The 14240-nt window shown below is 44.1% G+C and overlaps 1 long non-coding RNA gene across 1 annotated transcript in view; it reads right to left on the bottom strand.

The window, feature by feature from the left end:
- Positions 1–14240, bottom strand: part of LOC132208834 (uncharacterized) — a 232018-nt gene that overhangs the window by 136112 nt on the left and 81666 nt on the right. The window lies entirely within an intron of this gene.

Below are 14240 nucleotides of genomic sequence, written 5' to 3' on the forward strand. Positions count from 1 at the left end.
GTACACAGGTCACTGGAAGTGGCTACGCAGGTGGAAAAGATAGTCAACAAGGTATTTGGCATGCTTGCCTTCATCAGCTTGGGCATTGAGTTTAAAAAATGACAGGTAATGTTGCAGCTTTATAAAACCTTAGTTAGGCCACATTTGGAATATTGTGTTCAATTCTGGTTGTCACACTCCCAGGAGGGTATGGTGGCTTTGGAAAGGGTAGAGAAAAGATTTTCAGGATGTTGCCTTGTATGGATGGCATTATCTATGAGGAGAGGTTGCAGAAACTTGGGTGTATCTCATTGGAACGACGGAGGTTGACAGGCGGCCTGATGGAGGTCCACAAGATTATGAAGGGCATGGACAGACTGCACCATCAGTAGCGTTTTCCCAGGTTGTAAGAGTCACTTGTTTGGGGCCATGGTTTAAGGTGCAAGGGGCATAATTTAAAGGTGATGTTTGAGGCAAGGTTTTTACGCAGAGGGTGGTGGGTGCCTGAAATTTACTGCCGGGGGAGTTAACAAAAGAAGGTATGATAGTGACTTTTAAAGGGCATCTTGGAAAATATATAAATGGGATGAGAATAGAGGGGTACGGTCCCTGGAAGGGGAGGGGGATTTTGTTGTGACAGGCGGTTTGTCGGTCCGGGATTGGAGCCGAAGGATCTGTTCCTGTATTATAATTTTCTTCGTTCTTTGTGAGTGGGGATTGGAATGAACCTGTCAAATTGATTGATTGTCATTAAAATTGTGTATTAATTAGAATTGTGTTTTATTAGGTAATACAAAGTTTGGTTTACATCAGTATAGCCAGGTCATAGTAGGCAACAGATGTACAGATCAAAAAGATTTTGGCAAAGGCAGACAGGTTGCAATGCACCAGGATGTGCTCGGCAAGACCAACATTGCAAGATCAGCATTATTTGAGGCGGCAGAGTCCATTCATCAGTCCAACAATGGTCAGGGAGAAGCTGTTCCTGAGCCTACGTGTGCGTGCGTGTGCTCAGTTTTCTTTATCTGCTGCCTGATGGAAAAGGTTGTTGAAGATCATTACCGGGGTGCGATTGGTCTTTGATGATATTGGCAGACTTTCCACAGCAGTGAGCTATGTAAATCGAGACCATGGGTGGAAGTTTGGCTTCTGTGATGGTCTGAGCTGTACTGTACCCATCATCTCCTGTCGTTTGTTATGGCCCGAGGCAGGGCAGTTTCCATACCAGGCCATTCTGCACTGGACAGTATACTTTGAATGGTGTTTCTGTAGAAATTGATGAGCACCTTCTGGACATGCCAAAATTCCTGAGCCACCCAAGGATGAAGACGGGTTGTTCTTCCTACTTGACTGACACATTTACTTGGATGTCCAGGGCTAGTTGTTGGTTATCAACACTCAAAGGAACTTGGCGCTCACCACCCTCTCAACCTCAGTTCAATTGATATAGTTGGGGGCGAGTTCAATATTTGGCTTCAATAATTTGCTTCAGTATCTGAGTTGTCTGAAGGAGGAGGTGCAAGAGGGGCATTCCGTGCTCCCTTCCTGGGAGCTGGTGGAGACGATGTGCTGTGAGCCCACCCTCCTGCCCACCGAGACCATGGGGATTCCATTTGTGTCGGCTCAATATAAAAGGGAGATGGCATCAGAGACACGGTTTCTAAGCTGTGTCAGGTGGAAATGGAACTGACAGTGGGTTTAAAGTCAGAATTACACATCACGGAACATTTCTCCTTAATCGGTTTGTGGGACATGTATATTTTGGAATCTCCACACGGGTCGTCCTGGTTCTCTCCAGCTTGTGCCAGGATCCACGCCAAGTGGCGGGGAAGCTGGGGTGAGTGAACGGATGTTCGGCACTCCACTACCCGGCTTGGCCCTTTTTGCCCCATTGCAGGCTGTTTCCCCTGTAATGGAAGAAAAAGAGGCAGTGAGAGAGGGTGAAAGTGGGTGACCCTGCTCTTAGTGCTGGTGTAGGTTTGGGGAGGTCTTTGGGAGGAATTGTGAGGTGGCCAGAGTGATTCAATTGACAGTGTTCAGTGCATGCACTGTTATTAGTGTCCGGGATTAAGTGCAGTCAAGACAGAGACAGTCCATGTGAGAGAGAAAAAAAAAGTGAGAGAAAGAGAGAGAGAGAGAGCAAAATGGGGTGGGAAGGTGCTGTATGCAGCAGAGAGAGTGGTGAAGCATGAGCCTTGTTCAGGGGTCGATGCCGCAACAGATATACAGTGAGTGTGAGGGAGCAAAAATGATACCGTGGCACTTATCCTGGCAGAGTGGGAAAGGATATTGGTGCTTGCCATGTGTTGGTGGTCATTTCTTCAGACCACGTATACTGCACTGAGATGGGTGGTGAGCTCAGACCATGTTCGGTGGGTCTAGTGGTGTGACCTTCTCTGGGAAAAGAATTGCTCTCTTCTGTCCTAGCCTGTCCACCAGGACCTTCATACAACCTGTGGATGAATCATGGTGTTGTTAGCCTTTATTTCCAGGCTTGCAGAAAACTGAGCATGGCAGCACCGAAATGAGAAAACCTCAACCGTGTGCCTATTGGCTTTTCAAAGATGGCACCTGTGCTGGGGGTCATAAAACATCCAGGGGTATCCGGGCAATGGGAAGTAGCTTCAGCCATGATGGATGGGAGAATTGTGCTGGGACTGAATGAAATTAGTGCCATGGTGTGGGCTAGGTAGGTCACGAAGGGAGTTCGATAAGATAGCACCAGAAAACCAGCCTGGCCTCTCAGAGATAAAACCTCCATCATACCCAACAAAAATGACACTACCAGAGTATTCTAAGCTACAGCCCAATGAGTCGAATACTGTGCTGACTCCACTCGCAGTTGCAAAGTTGCAGAACATAACCTCGTTCAATCCTCTCTATTCCAAATGCACACAAAATTTTGTTTACCAATCATTCCTGGATTTGAGAGGCTGAATGGCCTCCTGTTTTTGTATAAACAGACTTGAGAGGCTAAATGGCCTCCGATTGTTTCCCTGTAAAAGGCTAAAGGTGCTGAATTGCCTTCCATTACAGTGGGGCAGGTTTGGGAGGTCTAATGATCTCTTCCTGTTCCTGTCTAACAAGTTCAAGAGGCTGAGTGGCCTCTTCCTGTTCCTGTCTAACAGGCTCAAGAGGCAGAATGGCCTCCTCTTATTCATGTGTCACAGACTAGAGAAGCTGAGTGGGCTCCTCCTGTTCTAATGTAACAGTGTTGGGGTGTTGAATGGCCTTCTCCTGTCCATCTGTAACAGGCTCGAGATATTAGATGATGCAGCAACCCGTGGATGATGAGCAGCCGTTAAACTCTATCTGATAGAAGTCCATCCCTTCTTAGTGACAGAAACACCAAGAACACAATGAGAGGAGCCCTATCAGTAACACCCCATACAGCTACAGGAACACTTCTCTATGTTTTGAATGATTCCCTTTGCAAAATGTGCCAAAATTCCAGCTTTCCACATCTTCACGTGGTTGTAGGCTGGGTCAGGGCTGAATGACCTCTTCCTATCTCTCTGTAATGGGCACATGGGAACATACTTGCTCCCCTCTATTCCTGAGCAACAGTCACAATGCTTTTAATGAAAGGATTTAATAACAGGGCACTTAAAACTAAGAGCAGCATTACACAAAGTCAATGAACATTAAATATTGTTATGTTCACTTGAAATGAGTTATGGACAAGAGAAATTTCCCCACCAGTCATTTTATGCAGCTGGCCAGTTATTTTATCCTTGTCTCCTTTTATAAACAGGGTGGAACAAAGACAACCCTGCAGTGTTCTGGCACTGCTCCCATGTACAAGGAAGAAAGATGAAAAAGATTGAAAGATTCATGGTCTATCCCTCAGTAACCATCATACATTGCATCCAGGCTGAGTAAATGTTCCCTTTTACTGTGAAATGAGAAGTGATGCAAGGAAGGGGCTAACTGAACCTGTTTGTTTTGTGGCTGTGATTAATGTCAGTTTCCATGGATTCTAATTGTCCAAGCAGATGATTGCCATCTTTTAGAGAGTCATGGGCTCTGTTCAATGTATTATCCCATACTATGAGCAGGAGCACTATTGACAACATGGACATGGGTCAGCAGCTCTCGAGGGAGGGGGAGGAGAGAAAAAACCTTGAGAACATTAGATTGAAATGTTCAAACAATGGATCAGAATGTGAGATTGAAAGACTAGAATGTTCAAACAATTAATCGTAATTTGAGAATAGTAGACTAGAATGTCCACGAATTAATCAGAATCTGAGAACAATAGACTGCAATGTTAGAACAATGGATAGAAGTTTATCCTAGTTGGAGTTTTTCTATCTATTATGATGGGATGCCATTATCATTGCAGAACACAAATGCACTTTTGATTATTCAATGTTTATATCATTCTATCCTGGCAATCGTTGGTGTGCCTGACAGGTCTCACTGTCCCGTTATTATTTCCATAAACCAGGTAATGCTGTTCTTTTTATTTACTCTGCACTCCTGGATACTGCTATTAATATTGCTGATACTCTGAATCCAGATACTCATTTTTCAAACCACTAACTGTGTCAGTGAACTTGTTCATTCACTGTCTCTTTTGCTTCTGGTAGTGCCCCTTGTGGGTCTCGATGCTGACAGACACAGCTCCAGCTGTGAACCACAATTCATTGTATCAGTGACTTATTATCGAAATGTTAGGACAATGGAGGTCACTATATTCTGTTACGGTTACAAACTCTATTTCGTTCCACTGACTCCAACCATCCCTGGCCAATAATCAAAATCCCTGGCTGAAACAGATGAGACACAACTGTGGTGATCCCTTTGGCCATTAATTGATTCCTGACACAGACCCTGACCATTCATTATTCTAACTGCAAACAGCTCCAGAATATACTTCACTGTTTCAACCCGTGTGCTATTTGCCTTTTGAGCTATAAAATACTATCTTCACGATGCCAATAATCTGTTGCTGACAATCCCAGCTTCAAACATGCAGAATCAAATCTGAGTCAACGCTCTAATGGCTTATATCCAAACTCTTACCAAAATCCCCTATCTGTCATTCCTATGCGCACTGATCTACATTGCTATGGGTCCAGAAATGCCTTTATTTTAATATTTTCAACAAATCATCACCTCTATTCATGAAACCTCCATCTTTGTCAATTACCCAAACCTCTGTCAGTTGTCCATGTTACAGCAATGATTTTCATGTCTACGATCCCCCTCCCCCTGCCATCACACGCAGAGGAGACACATAAACCCATTGCCTTGTTTTATTGCAATGGAGAAGTAGAGAAATGCATTTATAGGAGCACCTCCACTAACTTTTAAATAACAGGAGTCAATCAGAAGCCCCTTAGCTACAAGATGCCTAGCCCTTTTCCATACTCAAGGGGCACTCCACATGTGACCGACCAAACGATAAACTGAGAGGGACAAACACAGGTGTTCAGTGGACCGACACAGACTGTGTTTCAAAGTCATGTCTCAATGTTGCTGAAACCCACTGTCGAGCATGAAACACCACACGGAATACAATGGAAAGCCAAGACACAACATTTCATTCTTTCTGAATGAAGATCCAATCGGTATTCTCGAAAGTACTCCCACAGATGGCAAGATTGTCTGATGAAAAAAATCATTCAGTGTTCTCCAGAGTTTCAAAGAGTGAGAGTGAAACAATTGACAGTGAAACTTAGATAATTCAAGCAAATGGGATTGACTAACACAAGGGCACGCAGAACAGCAAGCAGGTGAGATTAGGGACAATCAAAAATATTTTACATGTACATCAAGTGGAATAGAACAACCAGGGAAAACAATCTGGCCTATCAGAAGTAAAGGGATAATCGTGAAGCTGGAGAACAATGATAGGGTGAGTATTTCATGTCTGTTTTACTTGGGAGAACAAGGATTCGGAGAGACAATTCAAGAAGATGGACTGTGAAGCCCTTGAGCAGATGGACATATGATACAAGCAGGGATTTATGGTAATGACTGGTATAAAATTGGACAAATCCCCCAGTCTGGCTGATTTGCGTCAGAGGAAGCTGGAGGAGACAAGGCATGGAAATCCCTATCCCAAATTTATAAGAATCACCACAAGAGAGGTGCCAGAGGATTGAAGAACAGCTGATGTGGTTGCAGAGATAGACCAGGCAACAATAGACCAGTGAGTGTCAGATCAGTGTTAGGAAAACCATGGGAGAAAATAGGAAAGAAGAAAATTTACCTGCATTTAGAGAGGCAATGTTTGATCAGGAATAGCCAGGATGACTTTACGAGAGGGAACTCATACCTACCAAATTTGTTTGATTTCTTTCAAGATGATCATTTCTATTGTTTTTCAGCCACGCCTTTTGACAAAGGCCCACATGGGAAACTGACAAAGAAAGTTAAACGCAATGGTATCAAGGGTAATTTGGCAAGTCACATTCAAAATTGTCTTAATGGCGGGAGACAGAGGATGGCTTTCGAAGGCTGTTTATATTACTGGAAACCAGGTCCTTGATGAGACCATACTTCAAACATTGTGCAGTGTTGTGTGCAGTTTTGGTCTCTTTACCTCATAACAGATAAACCTGATATTGAGGGAGTGCAACGAAGGATAACCGAACTGATCTCTGTGATGACAGGTTTATTGTTTGAGCCGAGTTCAAGACAACAGGGCTGAAATTTCATCGGGTTTAGGAAAATGAGTGAAGATGTCAGTGTAATATCTAAAACTCTCACAGAGTGAGACCATCTGAAAGCAGAGAAAATATTGCCCTTGGCTGCGACATCTAAAATAAGGGACCACAGTATTAGATATAGGCTGGCAGCTGTGCAATGAATTGTGACTTAATTTCTGCACACAGAGACTGATGAGCTTGGCGAATACTCTACCACACAAGGCTGTAGAAGCCAGGCAGAGGGGAAAAGTAAGGATTTGTAGACACTTGATGGATGTGCAGAGAAGAGGAGCATGGATGGAGATCAAGGATCAGGATCATTACATTGAGTGGTAGAGGAAAATCAATGGACCGAGGAACTATTGCAGTTCCTACTGTATGTATACATATATTTTGGATATGTGCACTGTTTGCGGAAGGGCATTGGCGAGATGTTCAGCCACGAATTAGAATGGGGAACGCTAAATGGTTTGAATGGCCTTTACCTTTCCTGATGTTTCTGTCCAGTCCGTGGGAAAGCTCTTTAAATGTTTTCACAAGCTGTCAGATTTCTAGAAGAAGGCCTCTGCAGGCTCGACGCGACAGTGTCTGATTTTCCATTTTCTGATACCAAGAATGGGTGTTCCCTCCTGTTTTATCCTTTAAGATGCCAGAGCATTTTGGCACAATTGATTGCCTTGCTTGGCTGTTTCAGAGAACATTGAAAAATTGATCACATGTCTGAGTGTCTGGAGAGGCTTTTCGGCCAGACCACGACAGCACGGTAAATTTGCATCCTGAAAGTACATTGTTCAAGCAAATTGATGTTGACAATCGATTTTGGATTCAAGGTCACTTTTACTGACACCAGATTTGAGACTTTGATATTTTATGAATTGTTTTTAACATCCCCCAGCTGCCAAAGCATTAGCCTGATCTGGATTAGAAATCCAATGATATTTCCACGACAGCACCATCTCCAAATGGGGAACGATCAGAAACCACACTGAGCAGGTTATTTCTGTGCTGCTTGACAGCTCTGTCAAAAACAACTTCCAACAATTTGACAATCGTAATAAGACTTAGAGCACGGCAATTGTTCAGATTGCATTTATGCTCCTCTTAGGAAACTGGGCATAGCTGATAAATTCCAAGATAATAAAATGTGAGGCTGGATGAACACAGCAGGCCAGAAGAGTCTAGGCCCGAAACGTCAGCTTTTGTGCTCCTGAGATGCTGCTTGGCCTGCTGTGTTCATCCAGCCTCACATTTTATTATCTTGGAATTCTCCAGCATCTGCAGTTCCCATTATCTCTGATAGCTGATAAATTTTCCACTTTTCCAGGCAGGTGTCACAGTTGGAGCTAGAATGAAACAGCTTCCCCCAGGGGTGCGGCTTGTTGCGCAGCACAAGCCTTCGGTCCTCTTGTAGGAATGGCATGAGGACCAGTTATCTTTTTCATACTTTTCTGAATCGTTATCTTTCTCTTGGTATTGTGTGCAGCGAATCTAATTGGTCGAAGACTGGCATAATTGATTGTGAGGACATCATGATGACGGTGAGGTGGATAATCAACTCGATACTTCTGGCTGAAGATGGTGCAGATACTACATCCGTGAAGTTGCACTGATGTGCAGGGCTGTTACATTGTTTGGGATGGGGATATTTCTGGAACCCTCTCCTCCAGGGAGTTGATTAACTGGTCATGCAGATGGCTGAAAACCCCTCCACTTCATCCTCTCCCTCATGCGCGACCCGTCCCCCTCCACTGACACCCTTATCTAACTAACCAAACTGGTCCTTACCCTTAACAACTTCTCCTTAAACTCCTCACACTTCCCACGGACGAAAGGGGTGGCCATGGGTATTCGCGTGGACCCAAGCTATGTCTGCCTCTTTGGAGGGTACATGGAACAGTCCGTCTTCCACAGCTACACTGGCCCTGTTCCCCACCTCTGCCTCCGTTACATTGATGCCTGTATCAGTGCTGCCTCATGCTGCCACAAGGAGCAGTTCATCCACTTTACTAACACCTTCTACCCCAATCTTTAGTTCACCTGGACCATCTCTAATACCTCTCTCTCCTTGTTGGACCTCTCTGCCTCCATGTCTGGTAATCTGCCTGGAAACCAATATCTATTTCAAGCCCACCGACTCCCACAGCTACCTAGACTACAACTCTTCTCACCCACCTTCCTGCAAAAAATGCCATTCCCTATTCCCAATTCCTTCACCTATGCCTTATCTGCACGCAAGATGAGGCATTCCACTCCCAGACATCCCTGATGTTCCCGTTTTTAAAGGACTGCAATTTCCGTCCCCACTCCCAACGCCAGTCAATGGTTGAAAATGCCCTCGAATGCATCTCTTGCATATCCCACACCTCAGTCCTCACACCAGCTCCCCGCAATAAAAACAAAGACACAATTCCTTTTGTCCTCACACAGCACCCCATCAACCTTTGGATTCAACACATCATTCTCCACCACATCCGCCACCTGCAATCTGACCCCATTAGCAACGATATATTTCCCTCCCCACCCTTACCTGCTTTCCAGAGGGACGACTCTCTCCGCGACTCCCTCGTCCACTCCAAACCAGCCCCACCAACCCCGGCACCTTTCCCTGCATCGGCAGGAAGTGCTACACCTGCCCTTATATGTCCGCCATTACCTCCATCCCAGGCCCCATGAAAGCCTTCCATGCTAAACAGATGTTCGCCTGTACATCAGCTAATGTGGTCGATTATATCCGCTGTTCCCGACGTGTTCTCCTCTATATCGGGAAAACCAAGAGGAGGCTTGGAGACCACTTTGGTGAGCACCTACGCTCCCACCTCACTGACTAACCCCCACCCCCACTTCATACCCACACTCACCTCACCTCTACTAGTCTCGTCCCCGCCTCCTCTAACTGTCCATGTTCCCTACTACCTACCTGCCCTTCCATCCTCACTGAACAAACTCCATCGGATCTCCCTACCTACACTCACCCTTACTGGCCTCATCCTCACCTGCTCGACCTTTCCGTCCTCTCTCCACTGTCTGCTCCACTACCCACATTCTACTACTGCCTCCCCCTCTCTCTATTTATTTCAGAGCTTTCTTCCCCTCCCCTTTTTCCAGGTCCAGACCTGAAACATCAGTTGTCCTGCTCCTCTGATGCTGCCCGTCCTGCTGTGCTCATCCAGCTCCACACCTTGTTATTTCATACTCCAGCTCAGCGGCTCCGACTACCCCATCACCGTTTATGTCTGATTGTAGCAGGATTGTTGGCCTGTTGATATTACCGTCATTTCACACTGTCTGTGGCGCGTTAGTTTTGGTGTTTGTAATGCAAGCAGCCGAATGGAGTAACTATAACAGGTTGCCATCAGTTTCTGACCCCGGCATGTTTGCCTGCCCTCATCACTGAGCTATTGATCAGCTCCATGGTAATCAAAGACTGAGAGATTATCCGGGACAAAAAGTCACAGATTCTGGTGGAAGGTAACTCTGCTTCTGCTGCTGCTGCTGTGGTTTACATCACCACATGAATGCCCAGTTTTGAGCTGCAATAAGTGCAATGTAATGTCGCCCAGTTCGGACTGAGTCCCCATCGCCCTTGTATGCAATGACCTACTCTGTTTTCTGATATGGTAACTCTTCCATTTTAATATTCTCATTCTTCTAAGGGTCTTTCCATGGTGTCACACCTCCAATCTGGCATATTCCTCAACATTCTTTAGCATATTCATCTGAGCCTTTTCTCTTCCAGTAGGAGCATTTTCAGGTGGTACGGTGGGTCAGCGGTTAGCACTGATGCTTCACAGTGTGCGAGATGCAGGTTCAATTTCACCCTCTGGCGACTGTCTGTATGGAGTTTGTATGTTCCTCCTGCGTCTGCTTGGGTTTTCTGCAGATGGTGTGGTTTCTACCCAGAATACAAAGATGTGTGGGCTAGTAGAATTTGCCATGCTAAATTGCCCGTTGTGTTGAGGAGTGGGTAATAGGGGGATGGGTCTGGATGGGATGCTCTGGGGCTCAGTGTGGACTTGATAGGCTGGAGGATTTGTTTCCACAATGTAGGAGTTCTGTTTTCAAAGTGAATGTTTCTCTCCCTGAAAATGATTAAGAGCTCTGTAGTGTCAGTGATGCCAGCCTTACATAGTTTCAGAACCAATGCGTTTGTGCACCTTGCGCTGTCATTCGCTTCTCGGTGTATAGTGATCCATGTTGGACAAGGCGTTTGAGCAGCTTTTACACAGGTTTTTGGAATTTATTCGAAAACACAAATTGCCGAAGAAACTAAGCAGGTCTGGCAGCATCTGTGGAGCAAAAGCAAAGTTAAGCTCTTGGATGAATTTCCAGCATGCACGGCTCTTTGTTTTGTTGAATATTCAGTTAGTGCCAATTCATTTCTGGAGAAACTCAAAAAGGTGTAAACGCATCTGTGGAGATAGAGAAATAGAGTTATGGTTTCAAGTCCAGCGAGACCCTTCTTCAGAACTGACAAGGAGTGGATAATCGTCTTTTTAATACTTTGACAGAGGTGGAGGAGGAGTGACAGAAAACAAAGGGTGTGGGGGCGCAGTGCAAAAGACAAACGGGCTTTTAATTGTGGTGAAAGAAAAATAGATGTACAATGGGAGTAAATAAAAGTGTGAATGGGGGAGATGGGTTCTCTCTATTGACTCCAATGTTAACAAGACACAGTAAGACAAGATCACAAGGAAACCAGAAGGGAGAATGTATGAAAAATGGAGAACAGTCATAACTTAGTTGCTTTTATACTCTGTACCTCTGATCATAATACTAAGGATCCACTGAGACTTCTTCACAACAATTTCATCGTGCCCCACAACGCAGAATTTCCTGTCTTCAGCGTCCCTTACTTCTTAAACAGGCCGGTTATATTTGCCAGTTTTCCAGCACCCTCCCTGACTCGAGCGATTCCTGAAAGATCGCCAGCAACACCAAAAAGAAAAATCTCCTCAACTATCTCCTTTGAACTATGGCATGCAGTGCATCTGATCTGGTGCATTTATCTACGTTCAGACCTTTCAGAATTCCAGCACCTCCTTACTGATGGTCATGGTTGTGCCATTTGATTTGCCTGATGTTCTGGCAGAGTCCATTGTGAAGACTGATGCAAAGTACCTATTCAGCTACTCTGCCATTTCTTTGTTTTCCATTACCAGTCCAGCCTCATTTTCCAGCATTTTCCAGCTCTTGCTTCCCTCTCTTCCTTGTTATGTATCTGAATACCTCTTGCAATATATTTTTTTTGTATTGCTAACAAGCTTACTGTCTTATTTCATCTTCGCCTCCGTATTACTTTTATTATTTATCCTAAGATGGTGTTTGAAGTCTTCCTAATCATTTGGAGTCCCAATAATCTTCACCACATTGCATGCTTTTTCCTTTGCTTTTATGCTGTCCCTGACTCCCCAAATTACCTACGGCTGCCTTGTCCTCTCCTGAGTATGTTTTCTTCTTGGGATGAATTGCAAATGTGCGTCCGAATTATCCCAAGAAACCCCACCACTCCTGTTTTTGTTGTTACCTTCCTCAATTATAATCATGTCATATCCAGAAATGAGCAATAGATTTAACTGAAAGTGTTAGGTTTCAGAGATGTGACACAGAGAACTTTGGGAGGACTAATTAACAAGATATAAATGGAGACAGAGCGGGAGAGAGACAGAGAAGAGTGGGAATATGGATGAGGAGGTATAAAAATAGAGAAGACTAGATTATTGACAGAAGAAAATGTACTTTGTTATTTTGACAATTTCTGTGTGCTGTGGTCTTCTGTAAAATGTATGTACAACAGAGTAATATGTTCATATTCTCTGTCTGATGCCAGAACTTTGATCTCCAATAATATGACGGACACCAGCCATTGAGAGAAACCAGCAGACAGTATATCTATGTCCTCATAGAGTATGAATTAATTGAAATAAGGTGGGACACCAGAAGCAGGAATTTAAAAGACATAAACTGATAAGAAGGAGCGACTAGAACATGGAATCCCAGAGAGGGGAAATCTTTGAGAGAAGGGAACATAACACCTCAGCTGAGAATCAAACAACATTTAAATGGTTTACAAACTTTGCACATCATCTGCGTCATATTGTGTTTGCCATGTCCCCGTTGATAACTCTGAATGACTTGCGCATATGTGAACCATCTTATCTATCTGCACACACACACTGATTAAACAGTGTATGTAAAATCATTTCTCCTTCATTCCATTTCAAACGATCGTGTTTTGTTTACATTGTCACTCGCCATTCCTTCAGCCAAATTTATTCTGTTTCTTTCTCGGCACTTTATTTTATTCCGTCTATGAAGAAGATCTTGGCTCCTGGGTGATATCGCGTTAGTCTTGCCGAGTCTGCACGGCCACTGTCTCCTCTTCCTTACTGTTTCTTAATCAATCACACAGATACTTTCTCTGATCGTTTTCTCCCAATAAGCAAAGCAATTGGAAATGTAATGCTTACTTTTTGTCAAAGGCCAAAAAATCGATAAAGAAAGCTGCAAAATAAAGTTTGCAAAGTTAGCAGCAAATTATTGAAAGTATTAAGTTAAAGATAAAATGTTGCCTTATTAGGGCAGTGAGAGGAAAATTCAATGAAACTCATATTTCCTACCTTACTCCAGGCTGTTGTGTCCAGAGACAGTGTTTAGATTGGCAGTTGTTGTGGAAGAGACTTCACCGCTGTAACAACCTTTCGTTTGGCTCTTAGGAAAACGATAATATGTGGCTTTGCATGTGGATAACACAGAAGAATTATCGAGCCTGTGCAGAGAAAGCATCACTTTTTTCCTCTATCTCTAACATTGTGAGAGTAATTGGAGATGGGCACTCAGACAAATAGTAACCCATGTCAGTATCCCACACACACCAGGTATTGTTGTTACATTAAAAGGGTCAGAGTGAAAGGGGTTAACTGGAGCTGTTTGTTCCATGACTCGAATCACAGGATGGTTTAACTCTTCTATTAATAGAGCTTTGTTTCAATGCGTTATCCCAAAGTATCAGTGGCTATGTCATCCTCAACGCAATTGGGATCAACAGCTCCAGAGAGAGGGAGAGATCAGAATCCGTGAACAGCAGTTGGGGATGTTCCAATAACGGATCAGAATCTCAGAACCATGCATGGGAATGTTACAACTGTGTACCAGAAACTGAGCGTAATAAATTAGAATATTCCAGCAATGAATAGGGGTTTATCCAATGGCCTTCCCTGGCTTTCATTCATTCAGATAACTTTAACATGGCGGATAGAAAGCGTACTGATGATTAATCAGGTGGGGAAAAAAGACAAAGTTGCTGGAAAAAGCTCATCAGGTCTGGCAGCATCTGTGGAGGAGAAAACAGAGTTAACACTTTGTGTCCGGTGACCCTTCCTCAGTTTTTACAGCATCTGCAGTTCTTTTGTTTTGTCCTTAATCAGGCGGGTTACTGTCCCACCCTCGCTCTTGTCGCGTTCCTGGTAAGTCTCTCTATCTCTGCCTATTCATTTATTCCGTAAAACTTTGTGAACTACATCTCAATTTCTTTGATCTATGTTTGGCAAAGATGGAAACTATTGTCTTCACTTTCAATTACAGACTCGATTCTTATTCCATGGC

This window comes from Stegostoma tigrinum, unplaced genomic scaffold, assembly GCF_030684315.1.
Source record: "Stegostoma tigrinum isolate sSteTig4 unplaced genomic scaffold, sSteTig4.hap1 scaffold_54, whole genome shotgun sequence".
Lineage (NCBI taxonomy): Eukaryota > Metazoa > Chordata > Chondrichthyes > Orectolobiformes > Stegostomatidae > Stegostoma > Stegostoma tigrinum.